The sequence below is a fragment of the Orcinus orca genome, chromosome 17, assembly GCF_937001465.1.
Source record: "Orcinus orca chromosome 17, mOrcOrc1.1, whole genome shotgun sequence".
In the NCBI taxonomy this organism is placed as follows: domain Eukaryota; kingdom Metazoa; phylum Chordata; class Mammalia; order Artiodactyla; family Delphinidae; genus Orcinus; species Orcinus orca.
The window spans coordinates 74772673-74790486 of NC_064575.1; the positions used below are offsets into that span (position 1 = coordinate 74772673).

General features: G+C 41.6%; 1 long non-coding RNA gene across 1 annotated transcript in view; it reads right to left on the reverse strand.

Moving 5' to 3' along the window:
- Nucleotides 1–307: 307 nt before the first annotated feature.
- The window catches only part of LOC117199657 (uncharacterized), a 56899-nt gene continuing 39392 nt past the window's right edge, over nt 308–17814 (reverse strand). Inside the window, exon 3 of the long non-coding RNA XR_004480953.2 lies at nt 308–1531. This is a non-coding gene — a long non-coding RNA (uncharacterized LOC117199657). The remainder of the gene's footprint in view (nt 1532–17814) is intronic.

Genomic DNA, 17814 nt, shown 5'->3' on the forward strand with positions numbered 1-17814 from the left:
GACAGATTATCAAACTGGATAAAGAAAAGCAAGACCCAATGTATGTTTTCTACATTTTAGATAGAAAAACAGAATGGTTTAAAGTGGAAGGATGAAAAAAAATATATAACATGCAAACACTAATTTTAAAAAGTTGGAGTATCTATATTAATATCAAAGATCAGAATAAGGACTATCACCAGGGGTTGAAAAAACAGGCGTTACATGATGACTAAGTGATCAATTCTCCAAGACGACAAAAAAAGCCTAAATGTTTATGCACCTGATAATAGAGCTTCCAAATAAGTGAAATAAAAACTGATAGAACGGAAAGGAGAAATAGACAAATCCACAATTAAAGTTGGAGGCTTCAACGCCTCTGTGTCATTAATTGCTAGGACAAGTGTTCAAGAAATCAATAAAGATACACAAGAGCTGTACAACGCTATCAGCCAGCTTTACCCAATCGACATTTATAGAACATTCCACTCAACAACAGCAGAGTACAACAGCATGGAAAATTCATCAAGATAGACCACACTTTAGGCCATCAAATGAATGCTATTTGCTTTGGAAATATGGGTCTTATATGGAGATAAAATTTGACTTATAAAGCAAAGAGCTTTCCAATATATCAGAAATTGGAATAAACAACCTTACTAAGTAATAAATTCCACACTAGTGGAAGTATTGAAGGATGGCTGGATGACCACACCCAGATGTCATAAATAGGAGAGAGACTTTCAAGCTTTTAAAGCTAGAGAACCATTATTCAAATTAATCCATATAGAAAAGCATAAAATGTATAGCAGACAAAAGGAAAACCAGGATGGGCAAGAGCATAACTGATGTACCCTTGGACTCTGCAGGAGGCCTGAGCTGCCATTAGGAGATATTTAAGGCTCCACTGAACATGGTTTTAAACTACCAGATAAGCAGGTTTGGGTGAGATGTGACCACTAAAATGCTTTCCAACTCAGATTGTCTATGACCACCATTCTCCACTCATCAAGCTGGCTGTGCCCTCACTCTTAAAACTTCTGTAGTCCTTGTTTCATAAGCCATGTTCACTCTGAATAACAAGGACGGCTCTGGAGTAAGTCTGCCTGTGTCCAAATTCCTCTCAATAATTTACAAAATTTATAATCTTGGAAAAATTCCATAACTCTCAAAGTCTCTGTAACTTGATCTGGAAAATGGGGATACTATTAATAGTATCTACCACACAGGTTTTTGTTTTTTTCCAGCGGGAAGAAATAATTTGATGTATGTGAAGAATTTAGAACAGTATCCGACACACAGTAAACATTTAGTAAATATTAGCCATTATTTTTCTCCAGGCATCAGCAGCTTTTTGGGGTGCAAACTGCAAAGACTTTGGAACTAGTTAGACATGACTTCAAGTGCAGCTCTGTCCGTAGTAGCTCTGTGATTCTGCACAACTTACTGCAAGCTCTTGCCTTCATTTTCTTCCTTCTTTATTCCATAATCATTGACTGAACTACTACCGTGTGCTCTGCATTCTTCTTGGTTCTTTTTGTACACAATTGGGCTAGAGAATTAAAGGAGATAAAGGATAAAGTAAATCACTTCGTAGTAAATTGGAGGATGCTGAAAAAATTAACCTCATCTACTTTGTCTCTAGGTCCCAGATCTGAAACTGTATTTTCAGAGTATTTTCTATGTTCTCAAATCCCTCGATTGTTTGACAACCTGGAACATAATTAGTACCAATAACTACTTGCTGATAAAAATATAGTAGTCATCTAAATTGTGATAACAGAACACGTGGGAATCGTGATGTCCTTTGTGGGGCCCAAAGAATTATGGGCACATCTATTCACAGCAAATCAGAAATAGGACTCTTTCGTACATATTGTGGCTCTTCACATCCCAAAACCTAGCACTAAATCTGCATTTTTCCATTTATTACCATCCATTCATTTGGGGATGTACTTGCTAGCAGGAAAGTCGAAGGAAGCTAAAAAGAATTATGAGAGAAAACTTTTAAATTGAAAAAAATTCTTTTCAATCTGTTTATTTTCTTTGCCGTGAACTGAGCAAAAGTCAAAATGATTAAGTATAGCCGAAGACCACCCAAAGGGATTTTTCAAATAACTGATTTTTCAAATAATTATTTTTCAAATAATGATGAAGTTTGAGAATCATTGTTGGATGTATCAAAACCAAGCAGTTTCTAGGGTTTGGTTGGCAACAGTGAACATGTATGATTTGTGAACTCACATAGTCGAAACCCAAAAAAGATTGTATTTGCTGTAGATGCTCCCTTTTCTTAAAATAACTATTTCTTATCCTTTAGGCTTCTCCTCTCTCTCTCTCTCTCTCTCTAGTCAATCTACTTGGTCGGTCCCGACCACCTGACCCTTTCTGATTATCCAAGTCCCTCAACAACAGACTTGAAATGCAAACCTCCTTCTCTCATTATATCCCTCCTCTTTCAACCTTTATGAAAATATGCACCTTTTACAACACTACCTTGAGTTAGTTGGGTTATCACGTTGCATCTCTAATCCTAATTGGCTTATGTGTGCAAGTTGTTGAGATTTTCATAGGGAAAACTGAGCGACCGGGCAGTCCCTAGAAGTGCGATGTGCTCAGTGTCATATCTGGGCAGTTTTAAACATACTATTCTTTCAACTTGTCACACTCAATGTCACCTGTCCTGGCAGGTGAACTTCTCACATCCCTGACAACTTGGCTCAAGGATCAGTTCTCCACAAAGACTTCCCTTTTTCATATCTGTTGGTGACATCTCTGGACTGCTTTGTGTGTGACTTGTGGTAGGCAGAATAATAGTCCTCCACATTTGGCTGTATCCTAATCCTACAAACCTATGATTGTGTTACCTCACATGGCAAAAGGGAGTTTGCAGATGTGATTAAATTATGGATCTTGAGCTGGAGAGGTTAGCCTGGATTATCCAGGTGGGCTGAATGTAATCACAAGAGCCTTATAAAGGAGAGAGGGAGGCGAAAGAGAAAGGGTCAGAATTGGGTGATGCACTTTGAAGATGGAGAGAGGGATCATGCCAAGAGCCAGTGAGTGGAGGCAGTTTCTAGAAGCTAGAAAATGCAAGGAAACAGGTTCTCCCCTACAGCCTCCAGAAGGGACACAGTTCTGCCAACACCTTGATTTTAACCCAGTGAGACTCATTTCAGGCTTCTGATCTCCAGAACCGTAGATAAGAAATTTGTGTTGTCTAACGCCAAGTATGTGATCATTTGTGATAGCAGCATAAGAAAACTAGTACAACCTCCGAAAGAATGACTGTCTTAGGGAATAAAGACATCAATGTATGGGTTTTTCTTCTTGCTGCACTGTCAATCTGCCTAAACTATTAGTACTGGGCAAAATAAGGGCTTAGTACGTTAATGATGATTAACAAATTAATACACAGATGACTCACTGAACAATTATTGGAAGCATTTAATCAAGGGGAGCATGACACAATAGACAGAGCTGCAGACTCAGGGTCAGAAGCCAGAATTACAATTCTAGCTCCTCTGCCTGCGTGGGGATGAATGACTTCACCTCTCTGAATCTCAGCTTCTTTACCTACAAAGAGAAACCAAGATATTCTTTGGTCCCCAATGTACCTCCCAGTCATAAGACTGTGTGACCATATGCCAGGAAATTTTTGGAAGACATGCCTGAACTGGGTTGGGGGTTGGATTAATGACCTTAGAGGTCTCCTCCAGCTCCGAGATTCTATGACACAAACACAGCAAAACACATCTTGTGTAGAAAGTAATTCTAAGAAGCCGATTTTTCAGAGCCTCCTGGGGGGAGGGGAAGTCCTCTGAGGGCAAATAAAGGCACCAGTAGCTTTGGGTCAAGCCCTACTTCTGATTCAGGCCAAAGGCAACGAGAATGCCACAAAGAACATCAAAGGGCAGAATCTGGCCCTGGAACAAGAAGACGGATGGAGGGGAAGTCATGATCCGCAGTAAAACAAATAAATAACCTTTAAAATCACATCTGCAGACGGTCTAACGTTCTTAACTGCTTTCCAATAAGCTTCCCTGGTAGTTTGCCACAAAGCCTGTCCAAGAGGATTTACAACAGATGGAGGGAAGGAACTGCAACCCAGGCTTGATGCTGCTGCAAACCATTTGGGTGACCTTGGGCACGTTATTGCACCCCTCTGGCCTGTAAGTTTCTCATTTCAAAGCGAGGGGACTGAATTTGATGACTTTTGACCTCCCCTCCAGCCTCAGAACCTTACCATCTCAGCCCAAGCACTGATCATGGATATGCAAAAGCACAGTGGTTAGGTTTATATTAAATAAGCAGACTTTTACAGGATTCTGCAAAGGAGCCCAAATTTAAATTTAAATCTTAGCCTTGGGAGAAGGAAAGGAAGGGAAGGAAAAAAGGGGAAAATAGGGAGAGTTGCAGGAGTGTTTTTTTTCTCTCTTGTTAAACCATGTTCTCATTGTTTCCCCCTGTTGATACAACAGCTCAGAATCATCCATGACCAATGTCCTGTTACGTGACCCTGCTCTAGCCAGAGATGTATAGGTCAGGCTTAGAGCTGGGGCTATCTTCCTGTGCTTGGGCAGAACTGTGGACGTGGGCCTCCCAGGCATGAGACGCAAATCCCAAGATAATGCTTAGGACACTTAATCCTCTTTTGTCCTCAGCTTTCCAGTGTAGGAATCCAGCAAGATGGAGCACCGAGCTATTTCCCAGAGTTCCCATTTTAGGACAGGTCTTGAAATAGTTTATGATGTAACTGTTTCCACTGCATTTATTTCAAACCTTCTCCTATCTAAGCCAAAGTTGTGAGAACAAGAACTTTTCACTTTTTTGAGAAAGGCCCAAATGAAAATCCAAAGGGGGGAGGATTTCCGATTACCAGATGTTAAAAGGTATTCTGAGTTTGAACTTCAACAAGCTTATAACTTTACCAAGGCCAATCCTCTACCTGCCCCCTGAGCCACCATATCGATACTTAGGCAACTGCGCCCATGGGATCATTTTGAGTTGCTAGATACCAGGATATGTCTACCAGGGAAGAATGAAGGAGAATGGCAAAGTCAAAGTGTGTTTGAAGAGCTAATTATAAATAATTCCAAATATTTGGGGAATGCTTAAAAGAGGTATTTCCTGAGTGTGGTACATATACCTATGATAGTATCGAATATACAAAACAATTTAACGTAGGACATGTGTGATACATTGCGTGTTTTTAGCACTTGTTCATGGCCACCCCTGCTCTTAGAGTCCAGTCCCAGGAAGAAAACCTATGAAACTTGAAATAATGAGGACACATATTCCATTACCACCTCTCCTCAATAACCTGCCCACTTCCAAACAGGTACCCTGGCTTATCCTGCTGTAGCATCACCATGGCAACTTCGATTTCTCAAGTCCTATTCAGCATCCCTCACCACCCCTCATCAGCACCCCTTCCCTTAACTCTCTCAACACCCCCTCATTACCAAACCAGCATTAGGTTTCCTCAGGTTCCCCCAGTCCCTCAACCTTGACCTTTATATGACCTCCTTTAACCAAACTTTTCTTTAAACCCCTAACTCTTCTTCCTCAGTCAAGGCCTCTTCCTACCAACACTGCCTCATCTTACCACTCAGCCATAAGCCACAGACACCCCACACCTCTCAGTCCCTGTCCCTCCCTTCCTCAATCTCCCCTTTCGGGTTAGATTTCGCTTCCTTCAGTGGGTCAACCCACTGCCTCAGGTCTCCCTCATCCTTACTCATCCCACCTTTTGATCCAATACAGTGGAAAATTGGTCCCTAAGTCAGAGATTCACTCCTGTCTGTTCTTCTCTAGAACATACATTGAGCAACTCTTTCTCTCTGGGCCATGATCCATCCTACATTTCTCTCTCTCTTTATTTCCTTTCCACTAATTTCCCTTTATAAATAAATGTATGTAAGTTAAGACAAAAAGTAAGCTGAATTCAAAGGTATTTACTAAATAGTGTAGTTATAATGTGGATTTGGTCAAAATTTTAATGCTTGTACATGTATGACAGTGTGACAAAGACTACTGTAGAATTTCAGGATATTTTCCCATATTTTTTTTTCATTTTTCCCTGAGACATAGCAGCAGGGAGGATAGGGCTAATTAACCCACTGTTGAGATGAGGAAGCTACGACTCAGAGAGGTTGGATGAATTACCCAAGGTCAACAGCAAGTAGCTGGTAGATCCTGGATTGCTTTTTACACTTCCTGACAGTGACACTCTTTCCTTCCATATGTACTTAAATATGATCCTTCATAACTCAAGATATAAATGTGAGCTAGAGACCCATGAGTAAAATGAAGAGACATTTTTAAAAATTCATCTCAGGTTGTTTGAATGTGTGTCAAATTAAGAAAAAGCATGATCTATAGCTAAGGAAAAGACAACAGATCACTGAAGCGTAAATACGGTCCGCTTATAGAATGTGGCAGAAATATGAAACACAAATACAGCTCAAGGAAAATACTGTAAGCATGACTCCTGCATTTTCAAATATCAGAGGTCTGAAAAGAGAGCTTGTTAAAAGGTGGAAAACACAGATTCTGAACGGAGTCCGTTTCCAGGGACGTCGTGGTCACCACACAGTGGGCCCCAGTGAATACTGAGACAGCAGAGTGGTGAATAGGAGACATGAGGGGAGCCAGGCATTGACTGGGCATAAGCTCTGCCCCAGCAGTCGACTTGGACCCAGGGGAGGGTCCAAACTGAACTGAAATGGCCTTAGACAAAGCGTGGTGTTAAACCTGAATTCCATGCAGAGTCTTAGGACATCATAATGAGAGCACAGGTGATGAAGTCAGAACTGGTCCAGGTTTAAATGTCAGTTGTCGCACCTACTTGATGGATATTAGCCTGACGTCTCTCTGTCTCATTTCTTCACCTTTAAGAAGGTGGCAATAACAGTACCTGTCTCATAGCTGGTGTGAGGAGTGAGTGAGATAATTCTTCTAAGAATATTAGCACAGAAAAGTCCAGTTAGCAGCAATAAAAGAATGAAAAATCACCCAAAAGGGATGAGGAATTAGAATGACATTGGGTTTAACAACAACATTCAAGACTGCAAGGCAATGGAATAATATCTTCAAACACCAGAGCAAATGTGATTTCCAACCTAGGATCCCAAAACCCTCTAAACTATCAGTCAAGTGTTTAAGGAGATAAAGATATTTTTAGACATTCAAGGTCTCAAAATATTGCCTACCAGACCACCTTACTCAGTAAGCTGTTGGAAGCCATACTCCATCAAAGTGAGAAAGTCAGCCAGGGAAAAAGATGGAGGAAACAGGAGAAACAGCCTGGGCGGGGGGCGGGGGGTGGGTGGTGGAGATAATTCTAAGATGATGTTAAAGACAAGCTCCAAGGTCACTGATGTAGCCAGCATGGAAGGCAACACGATGAGACTGAATCAGGAGAAAGAAGGCTCCAGGAGGACGTCTCCAAGGGAAAAAAATTTAACTGACATATTACTTAATGCATTTGACAATAATATGCAGAGTTTTGCCACCTGGAAGGAAGTTTGTGGATGAATTTGTGATGGTTACATGGAACAAATGAAAATGTAGGGCAATTTTTATCTCCAGTAATGCACACCAAAATGAAAAGAAAGAGAAAAGAGAGAAAATGTCATAATAGCACACGGTGGCTCACCCATGAAGAATATATCATATATACAAATTTAAACACTGGATTTTGGTATAGCAGAACCAGGAGAGGGGTTTAGTGCTGTGGCATTTAAGAGACCTAATTCCTTATCTTCCAGATTGGAGGCCAAAGATATATAATCTAAAATTGAAAAATTAAGAAATGATAATATAAACTTGTTATCAGGAAATAAGGAGATAAATAGAGGACCTGGTCAGGTGATTTTAAAAATAGTGGCCCCTGAGTTTTATAAGCCTATAGTGTTACATGAATGTTTAAACTATCTATATGAATTATTTGAATTTTAAAAAGAAAATGAAATATAGGGTGCTTAATAGAGTTTCTGGCATAGAGAAAATGCTCGCTAAATATTAACTCTTATTATCATTCTTGTTAATGTATTTCAGGAGAGAAGTCCCAGAATTAGCTGTGCATTGTCAGGAAAATTAGTAATCCAGAACCTAGGAGACACCAGGTTTTTAGTAAACTGTCTGAGGACAGAAACCATGTTTCTCCCCTTTCTTGATATACCATTACCCAACACCACTCCAATGTAACAGAGAACAGGCAAAAAATAGGTATTTAAAATATAGTTATTGAATGAATGAAAATATAATACTCAGTTGCTAAGGTGGGGTTAACTCAATCTACAGGTACAGAAAACAAAGTTGAACATACTTAAAGGGGGTTTGAGTGTTAATTCTGAATAGAGCTTAATTCACTTGTTTATGGACCTAGCAGAAGAGTTAATGACAATTTTAATTCTCATATTTAATATTTAATTTTAACATGAGACTTTAAATTCTCATATTATGTTCCACCAACTTGTGTTCAACACCTCCCCAACTCTCGTAATCTTGAATTTCCAAGAAGTTCTCTTATGGAGACCTGGAACAGGACAATGACAAGAAGAGTGGGAAGGAAAAAAATATATAAACAAACTATCCAAAACTCTCTAAAAAGAAAAATTAACTACAATTTCAACTCTCAGGAACATGATAAACAGGGCCTGCCAGAGTCTTCCAGGAATATCCTCCAAGGGAAAAGGACATTGGGACATTCTCAGTCCGACATGTGCAGTTCTCTGTGTCACAGGCTGACAAAGACGGTGTCCTGGATCTAGTACTGCCTGCAGAAGTCACGGGAGACCAAGTGGGAGACGTGGCAAAAACTAGCTTTCTGAGGCACGCATCTTGTGTAGAAATGAGAGCTTAATTCATCCATCAGATACTCTCTGTCTGCCCCTCTAGATTCATTCTGTACACTTGTCCATCCTGCTAACCTGGCCAATGTGGATGCAAGCTCGTCACCCTCTGACTTCTGGTTGTGAGCTGCCAGAGGTCAGTGGACAGAGGAAGGGAGCTCAGGCTACTGAGTCCCAGCCACTACCGCACCCATGCCCACTGCTCTCTGCTCTGATGGCTCCGTTTCTCTACTGAAGCAGCCTTCTCCATTCAGCTCCTCTCTCTGGGTGCAGGGAATTGCTCTCCAGACCTGGGGATACTGACAGCTCACTGCTATTGCTAACCCTTGGGATACTGCACTCTTTCATGTCTGTTTCTCCAAACCTTTGCATAGAGTCACTTTACAAAACTCTTCCCCATTACCTGAGGTGAGGGTGGTATCTGTCCCCTGCATGATTAATACATGTTTGATATGTGTAATGATTGCATAGTTAACAAATGTTACCAGGATTTATCAGATTGGGGATAGTCAGTGAATACAACTTTTCATGAATCCCCATTTTTCTGGGAGACTCCCATAAATGAGGGTTTACAGTATTCTGCCAGTCCACAGTGAAGTCCTTCCAGGTGCCAAAAAGCCCCCAGTGAGATTATTTTATATTTCTAATTACTCTGAAACTCTAGGTAGAAGAATAGTGTGTATTAGTTTCCTATTGCTGCATGACAAATGGACACAAATTTAGCAGTTTAGAACAACTCCGTTAGCTCCCAGTTTATGTGGGTCAGAAGTCTGTGTGTGGCCTGGCTGGGTTCTGTGTTTAGGGTCTCACAAAGGCAAAGTCACGGTGCGGCCAAGCTCATCTCATCTGGAGCTGGGCTTCTCTTCCAAAAGCTCATTTAGACTTCGGCAGAGCTCAGTCCCTTGCTGCTATCGGACTGAGGTTCCCATTTCTTAGCCGGCTGTCACGTGAGGGCCACTCTCAGCAACTAGAAGGCAATCACGTTCCTTGCTACGTGTACCATCCATCTTAAAAGACAACAACAAAGCCTCCATTATGTTAAATAATTCTCATGCTTTGAATCTGACTTTGTCCCTAACCTCTAGACCGAGATTTAAAGGGCTCTTGTCAGAGCCCTTTATTCAGGTGGGTCAGACCCACCTGAATAATCTCCCTTTTGATTAATTCAAAAGATAAGGATCCTGATTATAACTGTTAAGTTCATTTTGCTATATATCATCATTCTCACAAGTTCAGCTCACACTCAATAGGAAAGGATTAGCAACGGGCAAGGGTTAATGGGGGTCATCTTAGAATTCTGCCTACCACACACTGCCTTTAGCAATCCGTGTTACACCCAGGATCTACGCTGCATTGCACAGAGGTTGAGTGAGTGGGACATCTGTGTAGTCATATTGCAACTAAGTGTGATGATGACCAGGCTGTGGATGTGGACAAGGGTTGAAGTTCTGAAAGGAGCTGGGAAGGGCAAGATGGGCTATAGCCCACTCTTTTTTTTTCTTTATGGAGAACTTAGAGCAATAGTTTTCATGTATAATCTCCTCCCTAGGGCAAATTTATGTAGTTCTCATGGTTATTTCAGTCTTACAGATGAGGAAACTGAAGCGCTAAAGAATTGCTCAAATGCTCAAAGTCACCCAAAAGGAATTGGCAAGCGGTTCAAGTCCAAATATGTATCATCTCGGAGCTTTGTCTCTTAATCACTAAGTTGTTAAACTACCCAGATAGCCCTGTGTTCTGAATCCTGCCTTCCCTTCAAAACCCCTCCATTGCATCGGCCTGAACTTGACCTCCTTAACTAAAACTTTCCTTGGGATGAGTTCTTTCCCAGAAATGACTGGTGGCCAGTGTTTCATGCAAATTGATCTCAGGTCCTCCAAAGATGATTGGGGAGATGTGGGTCCTAACACAGGGCCACTACTCAGCAAAGAGGTTATCACCACATGGAACAGCCACTCCTGCTCATCAGTGTCACCGTAGTGAATTGGTATAATTCGGCAAATACTGAAGAACCTTGAAATTTAATTAGTATGTACAGCCTAATCATTGCTAAGTGTGTTGCGCTTTTGAAATACTTAAAATAGCTCAAAACCCTTCTTATTGCAGTGACAAACACTTAGGGACCAAAAGAATTCATGTTAGGAAACAATGCTCTATTTAAAAGTGACCCTTTTTTTTTTTTTTTTTTGCAGAGGCATGTCTCTGTTCAGGATTTTAATGACAAAAAATTGCATCCTGAAAAGAAGAACTGAATAGGGGTAGTTATTTTTTTTTTTAACATTTTTATTGGAGTACAATTGCTTTACAATGGTGTGTCAGTTTCTGCTTTATAACAAAGTGAATCAGTTATACATATACATATGTTCCCATATCTCTTCCCTCTTGCGTCTCCCTCCCTCCCACCCTCCCTATCCCACCCCTCTAGGTGGTCACAAAGCACCAAGCTGATCTCCCTGTGCTATGCGGCTGCTTCCCACTAGCTATCTATTTTATATTTGGTAGTGTATATATGTCCATATATACACTACCACTCTATAAAAGTGACCATTTTTAATTCCCAGTTTTCCCAAAGGGAAACTTTGCTTGAAATTGAACTCCAAGTCCAAATCCTAGAATATAGAACCCAATATCTTCTGGAAAATTATCACAAGGCTCAAGATTCATGGTAACATTATTTTCAGCCAATTGTGAGTGTGTGAATCAAGTAGATTAGTGCTAAATTTCTCCTTAGTCAATCAGTAAGTGAGCTCCTCTTTAAAGTTGTGAGAAAATATTAGATCTACTGATTTTCAATCTCATCATGTCAATTATTTCCTAAAAGTCCTCATTACTTCTTGTTTCTTATTGGATAAAATTCTATATCCTTAGCAAGTACACAAGGATACTCATGACCTAGATACTCATACTAATTCTCTTCATCTCCTACACTCCCCTTCTTTCATTCAGTTTCTCAACAAATATTTATTACCTATAGGCCGTGAGTTAGAGATATAAAGGTAGAGCAAGACAGTCACAAGAACTTTCCTGTTAGACATGCCTTTCTGGACACATCATACCTGTGGTTCCCTGAAGATGCTTCTCCTTTCACGCCTGTTTGCCCTTGCATATGCCTCTGTGATATTCTCCCCTTGTTTCTCCATTCCCATCCTTCAGATGAACTCCTACACGTTCTTTATGTCTCAGCCTCTATATCACGGGTTCTGAGAGGTCCTCCTTGAATTTCACTCCTCCAACCTCAGCAGCTGCCCTTCCCTGGACATTTCCTCCTCTGTTCATGCCTGTATTTCACAGCACTTACCCACATTTCCGTAATGTCCCAGCATAAAATGGCCTCTACTTTACACCTTCAAAATCATCTCATGGCCCCTCTCTCCACTCAAGTCATACTGACCTTTCATTTCTCTAAAGCACCAAGTTCTTCATGGCCTCTGTCACCCACACATGCTCTTTCCTCTGCTTGGCCAGTTCTTTGCCCATACTTCACCTGACACACATGTCAGGTCTCAGCTTATATGTCATTTTCTCAGAAAGTCATTTGTTAACCACTCAGTCCTAAGGAGGTTTCTTCAATTACTGCTTTCATGACGCCTGTTGTTTTCATTCTTAACATTTACCACTATTTTTAATTCTATGTTCTTTGAGTTATTACATTCATCCATTTATTCTATCAATATCTATTGAGCAGATGTCATGGGCCACGTACAGATTTCAAAGCTGGGGTAATTGTGTAGTGACTGTCTTCTCAGCTGTGGAAAGAGATGGATCATAAACAAATACACAAATAAATAAATTAGATACTTTTTGGCACTGAGGCATGCTATGAAGAGGATAAAATAGGGTGATGTGACAGAGTAAGTGGGTAGGGAATACTGCTTTAGTTCAGGGAAGAAGCAAACCAGATGAAGATCATAAGAGGCATCTCTAGAAGACAACGTCATGAGCAAAGGCCCAGGGATGGGAATGAGTTGGAAGTGTTCAAGGGATAGACAAAGAGATAGCGTATCTGAAACCTGGTGAGTGAGTGGGGATAGAAGAGAGAGTGAGGCCATGTAAGAAGGCAGGGTCTATGTCAAGCAAGGCTGTGCAGACTATGATAATAAGTCTGGCTTTTATCCTGAGAGCAGTGAGACAGCTCTAAAGCATGGGTGTGGCTTATGCTTCAGGAAGATTTTTCTAGCTGCAAGGTAAAGACTGGACTGATACAAAGTAGTTCAGGAATCCCAGGTATGAAGCTGTTTCAGGAGCCTGGAAGAGAGGAGATGGCATCTTGGACTCCAGGTATTGCAGTGAAGATGGTGAAAAGTAGTTGCAGTTAGGATATATTGGAGATCGGACTTACTGATGGGTTGCATGTGGGATATAAGAAATGAGAGAAATTAAGGATGACTGCTGGCCTGGGAAGCTGGGTGGATTGTAGTAGTCTTACCCTAGGTGGGGAAGGCTATGGAGAGGCAGACTTGTTGGGGAGACTGAAGCGAATGAGATCACTGGTACCATTTTGCCCAGGTGAAGTGTGAGATGCCCACTGGACTTCCCAGTGAAGGTATCCATTCCGTAGTTACATAAATGTATGTAACTTAGAATGTGAGTTGTAGTTAAAGATGTAAATTTGAAAATAATTAATACATATAGATGGTATCTGGCACCATGAACTAGATAAGGTCATGAGGGAAAAGGGATAGAGGAAAGAAAAGGGGAGTGAGGATAAAGTCCTGGGGTATTTCAACATGTAGAGGTCGTTAGATTTCAGGAAGAGGAGTATCCAGCAAGGGTACTGAGAGGGTACATCTAGAAAATATGAGAAAACCCAGAATACTGTTACATCAGAGAAATGGGGCTGTAGCTAAAGGATGATCTTATCAGGCAGGGTTCCAACAGAAAATAGACGGCACAGTCAAATTAGGTTAATCCTGGGAGAGGTTATTTCTAAAGGCGCTGCCTATGAAGATATATACAGGGCATGGTAACTTCAAGGGATGGCACGGTAGCTCTCTACTTAAAAGGCAGTTTCTAGGGTAGTGAGTACTCTGACCCTACTCTCCTGTCTTTCTCCAATATCCTGCAGAGGCTGCCTGGTCACTAAATCCAACTAGAAGCCCAAACACAAGGAACCCATTGAGGCAGGGTGCAGTGTGGAGAAAGGTCAAGAACGGAGCCAGCGGAGCCAAGAGAAGCTCTCTGGCAAGATGACCCAGGCCCAGGTCAAGGTTTTTACGCTTCTTGTAAGATAAACGATATTAAAAGATGTTTGTGTGCCAAGGAGATTGATCCCACAGAGGAGAGATTGACAGTGGAGATAATTAGAAGAATGAGGTATTTGAAAATGTTAGAGGGGTGAATCCAAAGACCAAGAGGAATGGTTTGTTTTGGAGGAGAGTAGAGACCAATCTTCAGTTGTTATAGGAGGGAAGGTACAAATGAAGGCAGGGTCGTGGAATCAGTGGAGGTAATCAGAGGGAATATTGGAGGGGAATGTCTGTTTTTGTCTAACTTTTTAATAAAGTATGAAAGTAAAACATCAGCTGGTAGGGAGGGGTGCCAGTGAGGGGAGAGAAGATGTACAACAGTCATCTCAGAGAACGATCAAGTGAATTTGATAGAGGAATGTAGGATTCTGATAGGTATTCTCTGTACACATCTGAACTTCGTGGTCACATGTTTGAAGTGAGTCTTCTAAGCAACATTGTGATTTTTTTCAACTTCTCAGGAGCAAGCTCAGACAAAGTGACTTGTTGGGCTTATCCAGGGGTTTTTCTAGGCAGGAGTGGCCAAAGGAGAGCAAAGAAAGGAAGACAGGGAGTTTTGCAAGGGAGTAATTTTAATGATGGACCATAAAATATAAGCCGGATGATGAGAGAAGTGAGGATGAGAGGGGGAGAAAGAGATAGTCACAAAGCTGCAGAAGGGTAAGTGGGTTTAAGATCAATGATGTCAGTCTCTGGCGGGCAAATGCTGGAGTGAATAAGCTAGTAGGAGAGGAGATAACGGTATACAAGTGGGATGTGTGAAATCATGATTTTGGAGAGGAGGCAACCGCTGGAGATGGCAAAGTCTAGGGTGTGGCCATGTGTAGGTGGCTGAGATGCGATGGAGGAAGAAATGGTTAGAGCTGAGGAGGCCAAAAGTTGAAAGGTCAGAGTCATGCATAGATGACCCACCTTCATGGATGCTGAATCTGCCAAAAATTATATAAGGCAGACATGAAGAAAAGAAGCAACCCAGATGCCCAAGCCATCACTCAATTAATAACAAAATAATAACAAATTTATACGGCACCCATAATATGCCAACCGCCATTCAAAGTACTTCATATATTACCTCATTTAATTCTCACATCTACCCTAGCCCCATTTTAAAGATGAGGAAACTGAGTCCCAGAGCCATTAGTTAACTTGTTCTAATCTCACAACTAGTAAATTACAGAGCCTGGATCCAACCCAGGCAATTTGATTCCAAGGTCTATGCCCTTAACTACATCTTTCCCCTACTGCTCAAAAAAACAAAAATAAAATGATACAATATATAATTAAAGCCAACACTTTGGAAATACTTCCTCTGTGCCAAATAATTTGGGGTAAAAAAGTCTAATGATGTGCTTCAAAGCAGCTGGAATTTTTGAAGTAGGAAAAAGACACCACGGGCAAAGGGAGATAACTCCCTCACCCTCAGACCCTGAGGTATCTGGGGTGTGCAAGCTAAAACATCCACCAATGGGAGGCTTGTGGGGAAGCTTCTTCACTGGGGGACAGAAAGTCTTTATGTAGATCCAGAAGGTGATGGGACCTTTTAGAGAGGAAGTTTGGGACATTAGAGGATTTGTTCATTCTTCACTGTGAATTCCAGGGAAGCACAGGGGTTTAAAAGCACAGGAGAGGCGGGGATAGATCAGACTTGGGAAGCCTAGAGGCATGTCCACTGATAAAGAACTAGCTGGGAGCACTTGTCTATGATGGTGACTAAGGAGAAAAGGATGAGGGGTGTGATTGGACAAGTCCTGGAGCATCAGTGACAGGAGTCTTGGATCTGGGAGGAGCTTTATACCTGCAATGATGGGAGACCCTCAGGGCAAGTGATCTGGTCCACAAATGTGTTTTTGGTCGTTATAGCCCCAGCATCTAGCACCCAGCCTGGTTTCCAACACAGAGTTGGAGCCTATGCTACACGGATTATCTTCCTCTGCCCACCTCTCCTGCTTCATCTTAAACTACTGCTCTCCATGTTCACCCAGCTCCAACCACACCGAGCTCTGTTGTGTTTCACAAACCCACCAGGTTCCTTCCCACCTCAGAATTTATATGCCCACCATGCTATCTGCCTGGACACCCCCAAGTTACCCCCGACCAGTTTCTCACATACCTGGCTCTTTCTTATCACTCAAATCTGTACTCAAATGTCATCACTTCATCGATGCCCACTTGACCGTCTACCTTTAACATCACATCCCAGCTCAATTTCATCATCCTGTTTTACTTCCTTCATACTTCACTTATCACGGTTTACTTATGTGTTTATTCATGTACATATTACCTATTTCTTGTATATTTTCTATCTGTACTAAAGTGCCCATAAGGCAGAAGCGTAATCTGTCTGCCTTATCCTCCTGCCCTAGCACTTAAAATAAAAAACGCAGTAAATGTTAGTTGAAGACAAATGCATTAATGACTGCTCAAAAAAAGTTTGTTGAAATACATTCGCGATTTTTTTTTTCATTCACAATTTTTGAGCACAAGAACTCTGGTATATCAGAAAAGCCGTCATAATTCAGAACAACCCTCTACAGCCCAGCAAGATCAAGGTCTGGCTTCCTATTTCCGAGCCAGCTCACCACGCTGCATCTGCAACTAAGTGTGTGGGTTCACTGGCCAAAGCAGAACGATTCATAAGGGGAGTAGCAAATATTTGGCGGGCTCGTTCACCAGAGTCATTGCCACCGATTAAAAAGCAATTAATTATGGGAATTAAGGGAAGAGAATGGCCTGCATGTCCCTGGGCCACCTTTTTCTGAATGACTCGTATGGCCCAGGGCAAATCAAGACATAAAAGTAAAAATAAACCATGTGATCTGAAGCCACACTGCTGCGTTGACAATAAAACTGATGAGATGGTAGGTCACAGATAAGGTGACCTGACTGTAGAAGATTTTAAAGAGCTTGCCTTTGAACTTCAAAATGAACAGAGAAAGAAAAGGATTCTTAGAATTAAAAGACAAAATAATATAATTAAGAAAACACAGCATGGGTTAAAGAAAGATAAGATTTACTGCCCTGGAAAAACCAAAGAGAACCCATGCAAAGTGCTGTTGTGGTATGAAGCAACTGAGATAAGCCCTTTCCAGCTCCGAATAGAGGGTATTAGTTCGAAAGCAAAGGGGGCTTTGTCTCTTCCACTTGGTCAATTTGATATTTTATTTTCTGGTTAACTTGACCTTTGAGTCTTACTCAAGTGATTTTTGACCTAGCTGTGGCATGGGGACCTGAAGCTCCATAAAACAGAACTCATTTGTTTACATTGCTTGGCCACTGTGCAATTCCTTCACTTTTTCCCTGTTTTTTTTTTTTTTTTTTTTTTTTTTTTTTTGCTGTACGCGGGCCTCTCACTGTTGTGGCCTCCCCCGTTGTGGAGCACAGGCTCCGGACGCGCAGGCTCAGCGGCCGTGGCTCACAGGCCCAGCCGCTCCGCGGCATGTGGGATCCTCCCGGACCGGGGCACGAACCCGTGTCCCCTGCATCGGCAGGCGGACTCTCAACCACTGCGCCACCAGGGAAGCCCTTTCCCTGTTTTTAAAAATGGTTTTCCCACCTCAATTAAACCAACCTAGTCTTTCAGTTCACGGCTGCAGACAATAGCCTATGTCTTCAGTACATTCCAAAATTAAGAAGTAAGTTTAGCAATCATTCAGTGAGTTCTCAACTCTCCACCCATTTTCTGGATGAGCAAAGAAAGCCCTAGAATGGTGAAGGAGCTGAGAGCCCAGTAC